The sequence below is a fragment of the Pinus tabuliformis genome, chromosome 3_1 (genome assembly GCF_031772625.1).
Source record: "Pinus tabuliformis cultivar Carrire ecotype Pingquan chromosome 3_1, CPIR1, whole genome shotgun sequence".
In the NCBI taxonomy this organism is placed as follows: domain Eukaryota; kingdom Viridiplantae; phylum Streptophyta; class Pinopsida; order Pinales; family Pinaceae; genus Pinus; species Pinus tabuliformis.
In genome coordinates this window covers 844,408,588-844,423,621 of record NC_142301.1, presented here as the reverse complement: position 1 = coordinate 844,423,621, position 15,034 = coordinate 844,408,588, and positions in this window count along the sequence as shown.

Below are 15,034 nucleotides of genomic sequence, written 5' to 3'. Positions count from 1 at the left end.
GATGTTTCTCGAGGGGTACGAAGCCCGCCGGTATGCGACAACCAAAAAAGTCAGATTTCACTTAGCCAAAATGATCGTTAGCAAGGCATCGAAAAGGAAAGACAAAACTTTGCCCTCAGCAAGGGCTCATGAACCCCCAAGTTACACGGGATTCATCGAAGCCCCTAGGGATAGGCAAAATACGGAGGCATCTAGTATGCTAGAAGAGCGCGATTATTTATTTAGGGGATGACAAGTTATCTGAGCCAAACCCGAGCCGAATGAGCAGGCTTCATCAATATGTTCAGGCATTAAGAGCGCCTTCTCCCTATTCCACAGAAGAGATCAGACCGGAAAGGTTCGATCTGCTAAAGTGGCTCGGATACAACCTCCAACTTACGTGCACCCTTCGGGACGAACAACTCCTCTTATTAGGCCAGGTTAAAGGCAAAATCCCTGGATTCATACAACTCCTCAAAAAGGCGCTAAAGGTTTGCTTCGTTACTCCCTGCCTAAACAATTGGGAGGGGGTTGATAATATGAGGGAGGTGACAATTGTTGATGGAATCGGTGACTCCACGTACTCAGACTGGGCAGAGGAGGAGAGCTCCTGCAGGACCAACGTGATCCACCTCTTGGATGGACAGCTTGGGCTTTATGAATGGGGAGAAAGAGGAGAACACGCGTTCCGAAATGAGATCAACACACCTGTCATCTTGGTGCCGACTCTAGCCAAAATACCTGCCACCCTACTATCAGAAGAGTTCTACTCCTAACTACGTGTGGTGGAGTGGAACTCCCCTCCTTTTTTCGATGTTATGCCCATGGGCAGAATGGAAACAACACTACTAGACGCTGCAGAAAGTTGCGAGCTAAGATCTGGGCCTATTGACATTGACACTGAGTTCTCCAATTTCCGTCATATTTCAAATTGCATGAGAAGGGAGCCAAGTGGTTGATAATGAAAATGAAATGGTAATGATTTGGAAGGCTATCCTTCCTGCAATGGTAATGAATTGGAAGGGTAGCCTTCCTGCAGATGTAGAGGGAAACCTTGAACTGTGTTACCAAAGGGGATGATCTACATTGGCTGCATGCGATCTAGCATTCTTCCCAGTTTGAATCTGGGCATCCTCCGCCTTCCTTTACCTCGGCTATGTGAGGAAATGACATAGCCACCCCAAGGTACATGTCTGTTCCTATCTCTATTTTAGATAGGGATTCTCATCGAGCTATCAATTAGGAGGGAATGAGTCAGATCAAGGTGTATTCTCATTGAAGGGAGTTCTTTGATGATAGTGACTTGCGTGAAAGCAAGTAGCCGAAACTTCAACAAGGAGGGAAAGTACCATGCTACCATGCTGTATCTAGAAACCAAGTTGTATCTTGCTACTTACACGGAGGAGACTTATTGTTGTTGGGAAAAGTATCCAATTCGGAATGCCCCTATCCCACTCTAAGAGGTGATAGTGCCTTAGCAACAAACAAGGAAAACTATCTGAGTATTCTTGTTTATGAGATGTAAATAGAGAAAGAAGGATGTAACTAACCGGTGTCTTCCGCTAGTTTGTCGATCCAATCACTCTCTCTCTTGTTCGCTTCCCGCTGCCTGCTCTTTTACTGGTCCAGCTTCACCCAGTTCCTGCAAGATCACAAGAGAGGAAAACTACACAAAAGACATGGATTTACATTCATAACTAGTTTAGGATTAGATATAAACTAAATATGCAAATATGACAAAACATCATTGAAATACAAGCATATAGGAGAAACTCAAATAGCTTTATTGATATGATAACAAGGTTCAAGAGGAGATACAACCAAGTGAGTCCCGATCCAGCATCTACCTCCCAGCAAAGGAATCCCTTCCTCTCCTCCAACAAAGCATAAATCACCCAATATACTAATCTCAATCTCAAACCAACAGCAATTCTCTGCAAAGTACAAAATTCCAGCCTTTGAACCTCTGGGTGAGAGATCCATATATAGATGTAAGCAGAGAGGATGAGTCAGCTTATGTTTTGACTTGTGGCTTCTCTCTGTCAGTTCTTGCTTCCACTTGGAGGTTGAGAACCTCTTACTCATTACTAGTCGAATTCATTGAGGCAAGTGTCATTGGAGAAGATTCTGGAAGCTTCCAGGGTCTTTCCACCTCGTTGAATGAGCTTGCCATTTGTCATTTCCCGCTCAGCATACCCTGGTAGTGCTTCCACCTGCGTTGCAGTGCACCTAGCCAGTGTAACCTCTACATTTCAGCGCAGACAGCTAGTGGAGCCTCTGAATTGATCCTGAATTGACTGTTTCTGAGTTGTTTTTGGTGGAGAACTTCTGGGAGAAGCTGTCATTGGTTGACCTTGTTCCTTTAGGGGTAGGAACAACTCTTTTAGGGACTTTGGATCCCTTGGATTATGGACATTTCATGCTCAATGCTGTAAGGCACAAAAATGTCTATAACAGTTGCCCCCTAAAGTATGAAGCCGTTTATCGGGTGAAATGCTTTATTAGGAGGATCCGAAGTTCTTCCAATGCTGGGAGGAGACCTGTAATAAGATACAATACAATACATCATTTTTCATACTGCTTTCATGATCTAGCTGAGGCAGGCATTCCCTTGCTCAGCTTTATAAATTCATTTTTCTGTACATAGAACAGACAATCGTCTGATGGTAGACTGATGATTTTGATGAAATCATCATCCTTTTGGTAGGATGATTATCTGCTGCAATGTTGTACATGTCAATGTCTTTATTTTTCCTGAATATATATCGCAGCCCGGATGGATGAAACTAGATCTGGGGTCTTCAATCTCATCCGATCTTCACTCTAAGTACAAGTCGATCCATGTGAGAAATGTTCTGAAGTCGAACATGGAAAGACATCGCTTGATTACCAGTCAATGATGTAAACTGTTAACAAGCGCGAGAGGAATCACCAATAATGATAATGACCCTCAAGGTACTGCAGTACAATTCACGTGGTGTGAATAAAGAACTTGGCGTCGAACACCACACAAAATCTTTCGGTCGAAGGTCATTGATGTATACCTGTCGCCGGAAGTGAGAAACTTGCCATTGAGGCATGCAAGCTTCAAAGTACTGAAGGGGGTGTTCCTAGATCAACTTCTTGGATAATGAGCTGATGTCGACAAGAAGCGATTCGTCAAAGGAGGGCCTTAATGTATCCCACATCAGTGACACGGAATAGAGCAAATGATTTCGATGGAGGTGAAAATGATCTGATGATATATGGTTCAGGGTGGCGGTCATGAAAGGATGAAGGATAATGTATGGTAGTGGATGGGACACGGTTGACTTCTCTGGATGACTTCTCTTGAACATATCGAAGACACTTGTGTGATGGATTGGTAGCATTTACCCCAAAGATGGATGGTATGGCGAGACCATGGTGATGTGACCGGTGAATGAAACAACCCAACCCGACTCAGGCACGGAGTGGAAGTGTCATGTTCAAGAGCGACTTGCTACCAATAAAAGTTCTTTGAGTTTCTTCCCAATTTTCCCCAGTCATTTCTGACCAATACCTCTTTATTTTTGTCAAGCTTGAGGAGGATAACATATGCTTGTTCTATAATTTTCCCTTCAGGCAAACCCATCGCTATGTTTTAACGAGCCTAGCGATAGTGAAACTCGTTCTCGTCTAAAGACAAGTTTGTCGCTATTAATTTTTTTTAACGAGTTTAACGACAAAGATAACTCGGTCCCTTTTCATTTTTAGAGAGTCTAAAAAGGTACGTAAAGATAACTCCAAAGTTCCTTTTTCGTCATCTAATCCCTTAAGTCCGAAAAAGTATAAAACAATACAGAAGGGATGGATTTTCGATAGTTTTAACGAGCTGAACAAAACAAGCGCTCGATCTTTTTGTGCAATAATCCCTCAGGTCCAAAAAGATTAAAATTTAGAGGAGGGATAGCACTTCCGGTCGCTTTAACAAGCTGGAAGGCCAAAACTCGGCAATCTTTTCATATTTTACGAGTCAGATGAAAAGAGCTTAAAGAAGACTCGTCTTTTGAGGAACGAGTGATAAAACGGGTTAGCAGCTGATTCCAGGTAAGGGTTGGAATTTTCCAATCACGGCAGTGTCACAAGGATGGCTAGTGAAATCACTCTTCGCAGCTGTTCCTCAAAATGGGTAAACAATCAAATGGAGGTGAATGATCGGCCAATGGAAAAGTGGGGGTGACGGTGCAAACACGACCAAGGCTTTAATGGCTGATAAATCTACATTCGCAGTGGTTATTTACCGAGTAGTTCATTTTTTAACGAGCTTAAACGCGGATTGAAACACTTGCTTGATCTTATGTTTATTTTTTAACGAGCATGAACTATGTGCTAAAACTGCTCGATCTTATGTTTATTTTTTAACGAGCATGAACTATGTGTTAAAACTGCTCGATAACATGGTCTAATTTTGATTTTTTACCATAACTAGCTTTGCCCTTTTCAAAGATAGTACTGTACCCTCAATTGCTGCATCAAACTAGTTAGAAATGAATAACATTTGCTTGAAAATGAGATTAAAACCCTAATATTTCACTTTGAACTACGTAAAAAGCAATTAAAAAGTGTTTTTACCTCTCATTTTACCATTTCATTTGAACTTGGTTTGTTGGAGCTTTGGAGGTGCCTCTTCCCCCTTGATTTTCATCAGCTGATTTCGGGAGATTCTGTGGACGATTCTCGGCGCCGTCTGGACCAGGTAGGAGCTAAACCTGAGCTCTTTCATTTCATGGTTTCCTTTCTGCATTCTGTGCTTGATTTCCTATTTTTCTGAGCCCCTGGGGTTTGATGGGGTTGCTCTGCCATCAGCGCACCTAGTGCACTCGAAACCTGCGCTGAATGTCAAGCAGCATGAAGGCAGTTTGACCTTCAACGCAGGTGGAACACTGGGCAGGTGCGCTGGGCGCAGAAAAGAGTTTTGTTGCACAGTTTTTGATGAAAATTTTTGCCAGTTTCTCATCAAAATCAGGATCTAACTCCTCTCATGTTTGTTTTTCAGAGATATTGGAGCAAAATGACCCTTACATGGCGAGAACGAGAACATGAAGAAGAGGACATGATTTCCCTACATGATCCTGTCACAGTGAACGCGTTGCGGAACTGTGGCCTGCCGAAGTTCTTCCGCATCTCTAGCATGAGACAGCAGATCAACCTACTGCATATTTGCTCGATGCTTGGGATCCTATCAACCAAGTATTCCAGATTAGGGGCAAATCTATCCCCTTGACCGCAATAGACATTTACTTCTTGACTGGCTTGTCAAGGCGGGGTGCCCCCATTTCTTTGTCAGGTTCGGCCCGAGGGAGTGACTCTGTGAGAGATTATGTCCGCCAGTATTGCAGGGAAGGATCTCAGCCGAGTAAAGACGGCAAGATCGTTATCCGTGAGGTTGCTGATAGGTCCCTTAGGTCTATCCTATATACTATTGGTAGGATGGCCGGTAGTGCGTCTCTTCATGTGGCCAACAGATCCTATGTGCAGCATGCCTTGGAGTGCCTCCAACCGAAAATATTCAACTGGTGTGATGCAGTACTTCTTCAGATGAAAAGTCAGTTGACCAAGGTAAAGGACAGGAAGTTGAAGAACTTTGGGTTTGGTTCTATTTTGATCGCCTTCGCTTTGGAGAAGATACCACTGATGCAGCCACAGTACATTGCACTCGACTTGCCTTCTCCTACTAAACCACGCATGCAGAGATGGGTTGATCACATGTCTCTGCATGCTGGTCAATCTCAGATTTCTTTCTCTGATACCTTCTTCAGGTGGTTTGAGCGTCAGGAGATGGTCTATTCCGAGTATCCATATGTTGGCATGGACTTCCGGGGTGATCTGGATTTGGTACTGCCGGATGGCGAGTAGTGGGGCGCTATTGGTAAAATCTTCGACCATATCACTGTTTACTGTTTTTATTCATAATGTCCTTGTGCTTTATTCTATCAAGACTTTAATCAAACTCATTTATGCATGCAGATGTTGGTCCTGTTCGTCCAGCAGTTCGCCCGAGAGCGCCAGCCGCTGCCCCAGCAGGAGAGGCTGTCGGGAGGGTTATTCTTCATGACCTTGATGTGGCCGAGACCCTCACAGCTTTGCAGGAGCAGGCTGAGAGCCTTACTCTCGGCATTCCAGACGTGAGGATCGACGAGTTACCTCTACAGTTGCAGCGGCATACTACTGGTGTGCCTAGACGATGGACTCGTCTCTTACGCATGATCGCACAGGCCGTGACGTGCTATCATGAGCATCACTAGACTAGGGTGCCCCCTAGCATTTTTGAGTTTTTGGGTCATGTGACCGATTTTGTCTTGGTTACAGAACATTATATGTAAACCATAAACAGCTTATATATATATATATATTTTTATTTTCGGGGTTTTATTCTGGTTGAGTTATATGATCCACATGTACAACATTGATGATGTGTTTCTTTTTATAAATGTCGCAAATGTCTATCTAACACATAGTTTGCTAATGAGTCGGTTAATGTGTTTAAGTTTCTGGAAATATGTTGGTATTGAATTAAATCAAATTGTCTTTCCAAAATCTTAACCCTTAGGAACATGCGATAAATAGCTGGGTTGCGGACGGAATATATACCATTGAGTTGTAGTATTACGAGTTGTGAGTCTAGCCTGACGATTAGTCGGCGTATACCATGGGTGATGGCATCAGAGAGCAGTTCTATCAACGCGCTATATTTAGCGATGTTATTCGTTGATTGACCAATACATACGCCTCTGAAACTTGCTAACTCGTCGCTTGGATCAAAAATGGCCCAGGCTGTGGAGGACAGGTTCCGCGAACTACGACTCGCTCCGTCGGCATATCCCACACATGTCTCCAAAAGGTTTGACATCTGCAATAAATGTAAAAAGGTGGATTACTCGACCGAAACAACCACTTTAGCGAAAACAAAATACAACAAAAGCATATTGGTTACTATTTAAGCATAGTAACGCTTAAGGTACAACCCATTACGAGGTTGCGCCAGTGGAATTCCGTCATAATCCATTAACTCGTAGGCTCCTTTTGCTAACACTCGTTTAACAATATAGGGGCCCATCCATAAAGAATTAAATTTACCTGCTCCCAATCTATCGGATTCTTGGTCGTAAAGCAAGACCAAGTCACCTTCTGAGAAGACACGGGGTTTGACATTTTTGTCGAACTGCGCCTTGACTCGTTTCTTATGGGCTTCGTTAGCCAAAGCGGCATCACGACGGGTTTCATCCAATTGGATTAATTCCAAGAAACGGACCTCTTCTTCTGAAGTTCCGGGGAGGAGATCGATCGCGAGTTTAAGAGACGAGATTTCGCACTGGACTGGTAAGACTGCTTCCAAGCCATATACCAGTTGGAAAGGTGTGAACCCGGTCACATTCCTTACCGATGTTCGGTAAGCCCACAAGGCTGAGTACAGGATTAGGTGCCATCTTCTTTTGTGAACCCCGATCATCTTTTGCAACATACGCTTCAGGACCTTGTTGATCGCTTCAACTTGTCCGTTGGTGTTACACTAAAAAATGTCACCATGACTATTTGCAGTTTGTATGGCTCCATCACCTGTCATACTATCCTCCTTGGCAAGTCTCGTGCCTCTGCTTTCCATGTCAAACTCAAAGAAAGAGAGAAAAGTCATTTAAAGTTAAGTTATCTCTGGTACGCAGTTTCTCTCAGCCTTACCTGCGGGTACGCAATCCAAGTTCACAATACCTGCGTACTTATACGCTCTGTCTGTAAAGCAATGGGTGCGTACTCCTGTAAAGGTCAATAAGTGCAAGTTTCACTCCAAAAAAGTTACTTGTGGTTATTTCTAGAGCATTCTAGAATCTTGTTTGACGTGTATGGAGCGCCTCCAGATGGTTCATGTATCCTTATGGAAGAGGAACTTATCCCATCAAGAGGGGAGCTAACCCACCCAAAGAGGGGCTTATCCCATTGATGGTGGACCTGATTAACTTCCTCTACAGCACAATAAATACATGCATTGGACCAGAGGGAGGGGAGGTTGAAAGCTGAAAATTCTTAAAGGTAGATGCTGCTGAGATTAGGACTTCCTTGTAGAAGCTTGTGAGGAGAGATTGTCATCCTTTCTTGTTTCATTTGGAAGTGGGTGAGCTGATCAAAGTAAAGGAAAACTCTTGCTGGACCCTGGGAGGAACTTGCACAACACCAAGGCTCAGGTTGTAATGGTTTCTTTTGTTTCCTATTAATACAAATAAGTCCATTCTTCTCAACAATTTGTTATTTATGAGTTGTTTCATATACTCCTTGGTCTGTATGTTAAATATGCTTTGTTTTATGAGATATTCAGGTGCTATTTAATCGTTTGATTGTTAGTGAATGCAGGTTTCGAAGAGAAGGAGGAGCTCATCCGGATCGACGAGGCTGGACTACTACAACAGCGTTGGACTACAGGTAGGATCTAAACACTTGGTTTCTTATATGGTAAATGCATATTTAGAGAAGGATTGCTCTTATTTGTCTTGTTTGTCACTAGAAAGTCTTAGGCTTCTAGGGAGGTCGGTTGTGTCCGCACCGTCGACTCTTTCCGTGTGACAGTTGGCTTGCGGATAATACAGAGTAGAGTTGTCGTGAGATAGCCCTAGCTTGGCAGCTAATTCAACCATCATGTGATTGCGAAAATGCGATCCATGATCTGTAACTATAGCCTGTGGTACGCCGAACCTGGCGACTACATGATTGAAAAAGAAAAGGGCAGCTGTTTCACCGGTGTTATCTAATGTAGGCATCGCCTCGGCCCATTTGGTAAAATAGTCAACGGCGACTATAATATACCCATGCCCCCCGGTCGAGGTGGGGTTACATGTCATGAAATCGATGCCCCATTTGGCGAAAGGCCCAACAGCTATTATTGGCTGTAAAGGTGCGGGTGGTTTTCTGGTTTTGCTATCAAAAATTTGACAAGCATGGCAACTTCTGACTGCGGTTATGCAATCTTTGAACATGGTCAGCCAGAAGTATCCTGCTCGTAAGATTTTTGTGCTGTAGCATATCCAGATTGATGCCCTCCACATGCGCCTGAATGACACTCATTCAGGGCTTTTTCGGCCTCCTCATGGGTGAGGCACCTCCTCAGAACTGTATCGATACCACGACGGTAAAGCGTATCACCGACGATCATGTAGTCTTTTGCTTGGTATCGTATACGTTTTTGTTCAGAGTGAGAGGTGTTAGGCCTGAACTTTTGGGTTTGGAGATAAATTATTATATCTCCATACCACTCATTGCTTGTAGATATCAGAAACAAATTCTCGTCCACGATTGATTCTTCGGATGTTTCATCGTTGGACGACGATGGGAGATCGCACAATAATTCTGCGAAAACTAGAGCTTTCTTTGATTTGGATTTTACAAATTCCAGATCAAACTCTTGAAGGATCGCTATCCATTTTGAATATTTGCCCCCCAGCAATTGTCGCGACAATATATAAGTCATGGGGTTGCAATCTGACAGAATGGTAGTTTTCCGAAAGAGGACATAATGTCGAAACCTTTGTATCGCTTGAACAGCTGCAAGCGCTAGTTTTTCAACATAAGAATATTTGCTTTCTATATCATTTAAGTTTCTACTTAAATAATATATAGGGTGTTCAATTCCGTCGACTTCTTGAACTAAAACCATTGCGATGGTTGTATCTGCTGCAGCCAGATACAGGTTAAAATCTCTTTGATAATCGGGGGCATACATTAATGATGCTTTTATTAAGGAATCCTTTAAAGCATCAAAGGAAGCTTGCGCAACCTGTTCCCAAATGAAGGGCACCTCCTTTTTCAAAAGACGTGTATAACCTTTAGCAAGTTCTGCGTAATTTGGAATGAACCTCCTCAGAAAGTTTGCTTTCCCTTGGAGTTTCTGAATCTGAAGCAAATTCGAAGGTGGAGGCACATTGATGATTGCCTGGACCTTGCAAGGGTTGAGACGAATCCCATCCTTGGAGACTACAAAGCCAAGTAAACGACCAGAACTGACGCAAAATACACATTTGTGCGGATTGAGTCTTATCTTGTAGTGTCGGCAACGTAGAAAAATCGCTCTTAAATGTTGCGGATGATCAGTCCGCTTTCGCGAATGAGCCGGAAGGTCGTCGAGGTATGGTTGAACGATGTTCTTGATGTCATGGAAGGCATAATTCATTGCCCTCTGAAACGTCGCCCCTGCGTTCTTTAAACCAAAGGGTAATTTTCGATATGCGAATGTGCCCCACGGACAAATGAATGCAGTCTTTGACTGGTCCTGTGGGCAGATATTTATTTGATTATACCCGGAAAATCCATCCATGAATGAAAAGATTTCACATCCGGCGCATTCATCAATTATCTGGTCGATGAAGGGTGTAGGGTAGTTGTCTTTTGGACAAGCTTGGTTTACATCCCTATAATCGACACACACTCTAATTGTCCCTTGTTTCTTCATAACAGGAACAATATTCGATACCCAATCGGTTAGAGGAACCGGGTAGATGAAACCAGCATGGAGAAGTTTTTCAACTTCTGCCTTAATGGCAGCGGCTTTCTTAGGGTGCACCTGCCTGAGCCGTTGTCTTACCGGTTTGACATCTGGATACATCTTAATTTCGTGTTCAACGATATTCGAGTCAATGCCTCGCATTTCATCATATGACCAAGCAAAGACATCTCTAAACTCGCGAAAAAGAGCGTTATATATTTCCAGTTCTGAAGGAGAACAACCTTTGCCGACATAAATATTCTCTACAACATTTGTTTTAGTCGAGATATTTATGGCTATAGTCTCTTCAATATTGGATAAGTTTCGCTCAGAATCCACCGTATTTACAGTATTTGATAGGAATTCAAAGACTGAAGGGTGATAAAGGTCATCTTGAGTATCTTCTTCATATTCTGGAAGAAGGGAACGATGGTGGCAATCATTCCATGGTGCCCCTTCAATCAACATTGATTGTAGAATTCCTTCGTTGGTTCCATGCACTCTCGACCAAGGATCCAAAGGGGTACCATATTCTCTAGACCTATCTACCCAAACGCTTGATGAGCGTTGATTCGGGTTTGCCTCCCATGCTAGAAACATTGATTGCTACAATACTTCTATTGGGCTTGGGGGCAAAACCATTGCATGATCCATGTTGATATCGTCTTCTGAGATCTTCGTGGAAGATATCATATTGCAGGTACCTATTGATGCTACTTCTGCCAAATCAATTGGAGGTGGAAGAGCGAAAGTTCCCATTAATATAGGATCTTTCAGTAGGCCTACTCCGATATTCTGAAGCGAATGGGGGCTTCCATGGATCATGGGAATGCTTCCTATAACTTGTGAACCATTGGGGAGGAAGTTTTGTTGGTCGACGATCGTAATCCCCCCTTGAAAAGGGAATGCGATCCTTCTGAAATAGGTCGACACAACAGCTGCCATGGCATATATCCACGGTCTTCCTAGCAGGATGTTGTAATCAAGATTCCCATCGATGACTTCAACATCTATTTCTACTGTTTTTCCCCCTAGTTCAACCTTCAAGTTATTTAGGATACCATATGGGGTATATGTCCTTCCGTCGAATGCTTTTAATGTCGTCGAAGATCGCGACAAGGTTGGAGATCCTAAAGTTTTCCAGCAACTCATCGACATGATACATGTAGATGCCCCCTCATCAATAATTGTCCGATGAACAGTTTTGTTGAGGGCTTTCACTTGAATAAGGAAAGCTAGTTGAGCTGGTAACTGAGGATCGTATCCTTTGTAGTCAAAGGATACAAGATTGGAATCCTTAGGATCAACCCCACCAATGGCTGATAACAAAGCCTGCCTTTGGGATGGACAATTTTGTAATACTTCAAGAGTCGACATAGCGGATGGCGATTGGGCCAAATCTTCCACTATGTTATAATGATGCGCTGCTCTGGCGCGAGGATTAAATGTCGACTTGTGTACTAATCCCTTTGGCGGTTTTATTGTTAATTCAGGAATGATGGGTGGTACAACTTCTGTCGAAGTTGTTGTCGAACTACTTGGTTGATCTTTACCTTTGTCGTTCGACAGCTGCGGATTCCCGTAATCTTTGTTCCTCGTCGAAATCAAAGCATCATTTTGCTGCTTGGAAATCGACAACATTAGCACTTGCGACGGGGAAGCATTTCCACTATCAACCAGATTTGTGCCTGGATTTGGAAACGGATCAGTTAACACTGCTGAGGTTTTCGAACTTTTAAAGAATTTCTTAAGCTCAGCTCTGTATGGACAATCGGCTGTCCAATGATCCTCATCGCATATAAAACATGGACTCTTTGGTTTCCTATTTCCAGGAGTGTTTGAAGAAGTTTTTTCAGGAGATGACTCACCCTGTTTCTTCTTCTTCCCTTTGCTTTGTTTCTTCTTGCTTCCTGGTTGTTTGGTTTCTTTGCCTTTATCTGCTGATACGGCATTTACTTCCGAAGCAAGAATTTCGTCCTTTGCATTTTGATCTGAAAACTTACGGGCTTTCTTGGACGAAGCCTTTGTCGATTTCGCGTTCGTCGTGCCAATCACGCCATCGCTGGCATGAGAGTCATTGTTCGATTTAGGAGGAGGAGGAATTGAGAATTCCAGTCTAGGGGCGTCAGGTATTTTGTCGTAGAGTGTGCCAGACTGAGTATAGACCAAGTCTAGATATTGCGCACGAGCGATAACTTGCTCTTCCGTTACGACTCCCCCCTTTGCCACATCTTCCGTTATGGCAGGAAGTAACGACTTGATAAACCATTCAGCTAATAGCTGATCGGGAACGTACGTTTTTACCATCCTACGACGACGTCGCCACTCATGTATATGATCAGATATGTGAGTGGCCGTTGTCTGTTTGAAGTTGGTTAAGATTTCCGTTCCCGTTTCATACCTTATCGTTAATTGAAAATGGGTTAAGAAAGTCGTGGCTAAGGTGCTGAAATTGTCGAACGAAGCTCTAGGCAATTCAATATACCATTTTGCCGCTGGACCCGTCAACGTCCTCTGAAAAAGGCGAAGCCTTATCGAATCATCGTTTAGGGTGTTTGATGAACACCATAGATGAAATGTCATCACGTGATTCGATGGGTCCTCACCTGGATTTCCATTAAATTTAGGAATGTCTGATGGAAGTTTGTGAGGAATCGCTGGCCACCAAGGAGCGTAAGCAATTGGATCGTTTGTTAACCGGTGTAAATCGGGTAACTCTAAAGTTGCCACGAATGGTAACTGTTGATTCAGGTTAGGTGAAGCATACCCAGGGTACGATGGAATTGCCTGAGCAGTTGGCCTTTGCATACCAGCATAATGTAGTTGATGCTGGTATGACTGATACGGTTGGTGGACATGACCACCGTAAAGTGGTTGATTTTGACCGTTTTGAATGTACGGTTGTCCACTGTTCGCAAAGATCTGCTGCTCAGAACCTTGGTACACTTGTTGGAATTGTGGTTGTTGGTATTGCACCAGCCACGGTTGTGAAGCCATGCTCTGTTGTGCTATACTAACCGTCGGACCAAGATGTGGGGTAATTGTACCCGTTTGGACCTGTGTCGTCCCACCAGTTGGTGATTGTGGTTGAGTCACAGGGTCAAGGGGCTGTTGCATTACAAACTGAGAAATCTGAGGTTGACATACAACATGCATCGTTTGAACTTGTGGCACTGTTACAATAGCTGGTGTTGTCGGGATGTTCGACATAGGTACACATTGTTGCATAGAATACACAACTCTTGGTTGTTGGGGTAGTATAGGTACCCAACCACTTGTCATAACTCCAGTATAACCTGAATATTGTTGAGAACTCCCGTATGGATATCCTCCCGGAGGGGGTAATGAAAGGGCATACTGCCCCCCATACGGTGGTAATCCGGAACTCAAGGGGATCGTTTGCCCTTGAGGACTGGACGGCCCAAATTGACCTCCAAATGGATCAATTTGTCGAGTCTCAACATAAGAGTTGCCGGATATTATTCCGGAAGAACAAACAGGAACGGACCACACTATCGAAATAGTCCCTGGATGGGCTCCTTCTAGCGGTTGTGAGCTAGTCGGGACAGATGGTACGCCGGCAAACATTGTCGGAGTGACGGCAGGGAGTTTGGTTGTCGCTGTGTCATTCGACACAGTCCTAGATGTTGACGGTTGTTCAGACATTTTGAGTCTATCCAAAAGATTACCTAGCGATTCTACAGGAACTTCCACTGGTGGCAGACTAACTTCTGATGTCGAAGGAAATAGAGTGACCTTGACTCCAAAATGTGTTGGAGTACTTGCTTGCGGATCTTCTACAATTTCCTCTATCGCAATCAAACCAGGTGGAAGGGGAAGACCGTCAGGTCCGTAAAATATTTCTGGTGCCGAAGAAGGGGTTGAATCGACAGCGACAGATGTTTGAGGAGCAAGACTCTCTGAACCGGTTGCAGATGGAACTGGTTCAGTAACGCAAGTATTCGCTCTCAGACTAGGATCAGTATCACTGTCCCTCTGTGGCTGTTGAACTTCTTCTATAGAGGCAGGGTTTCCAAAAATGTTTGGAGTAACCGGAATCTCGGATGTTGTTGGAACACTTGTTCTAACTTTGATAGGAGATTTCGAACCGGTTAAACGAGTTCGCTTTGTCCGTACTGTTTTCGATTCCGGAGACAAAGACGGTTGACTCGCAAGCCTCTGCGAACGACGGGGTTTCAATTGACTTTCTTCCACGATTGCGGATTACTCGATCAACCAAAATACAAAAGGGGAAAGTTTGTTTCTGAATTAAATGAATTTTTAGACGCTTCAGACACAACTTGCTTTTTCAATTTTAAAGAGTCGAGAAAAAGCTAAAGATGACTCTAGTCTCCTTCGATGTTTTAACGAGCCCGAAGTGACAAATGCTCGGATGGACTTTTTCTATTATAGAGTCTGAAAAAGGCCAAAAGGAACTGCTCTGGAGTTCTAGGTAGAGGGTGTGCCAAACTTTTCGCAAAACCGCAGAATACTTTTTAGGGTACGGGTGGTCAATCTTCCTGAATGTTGTGTTCAGTGCATTGCGATCAGTAGGGCGGCCGACACGGC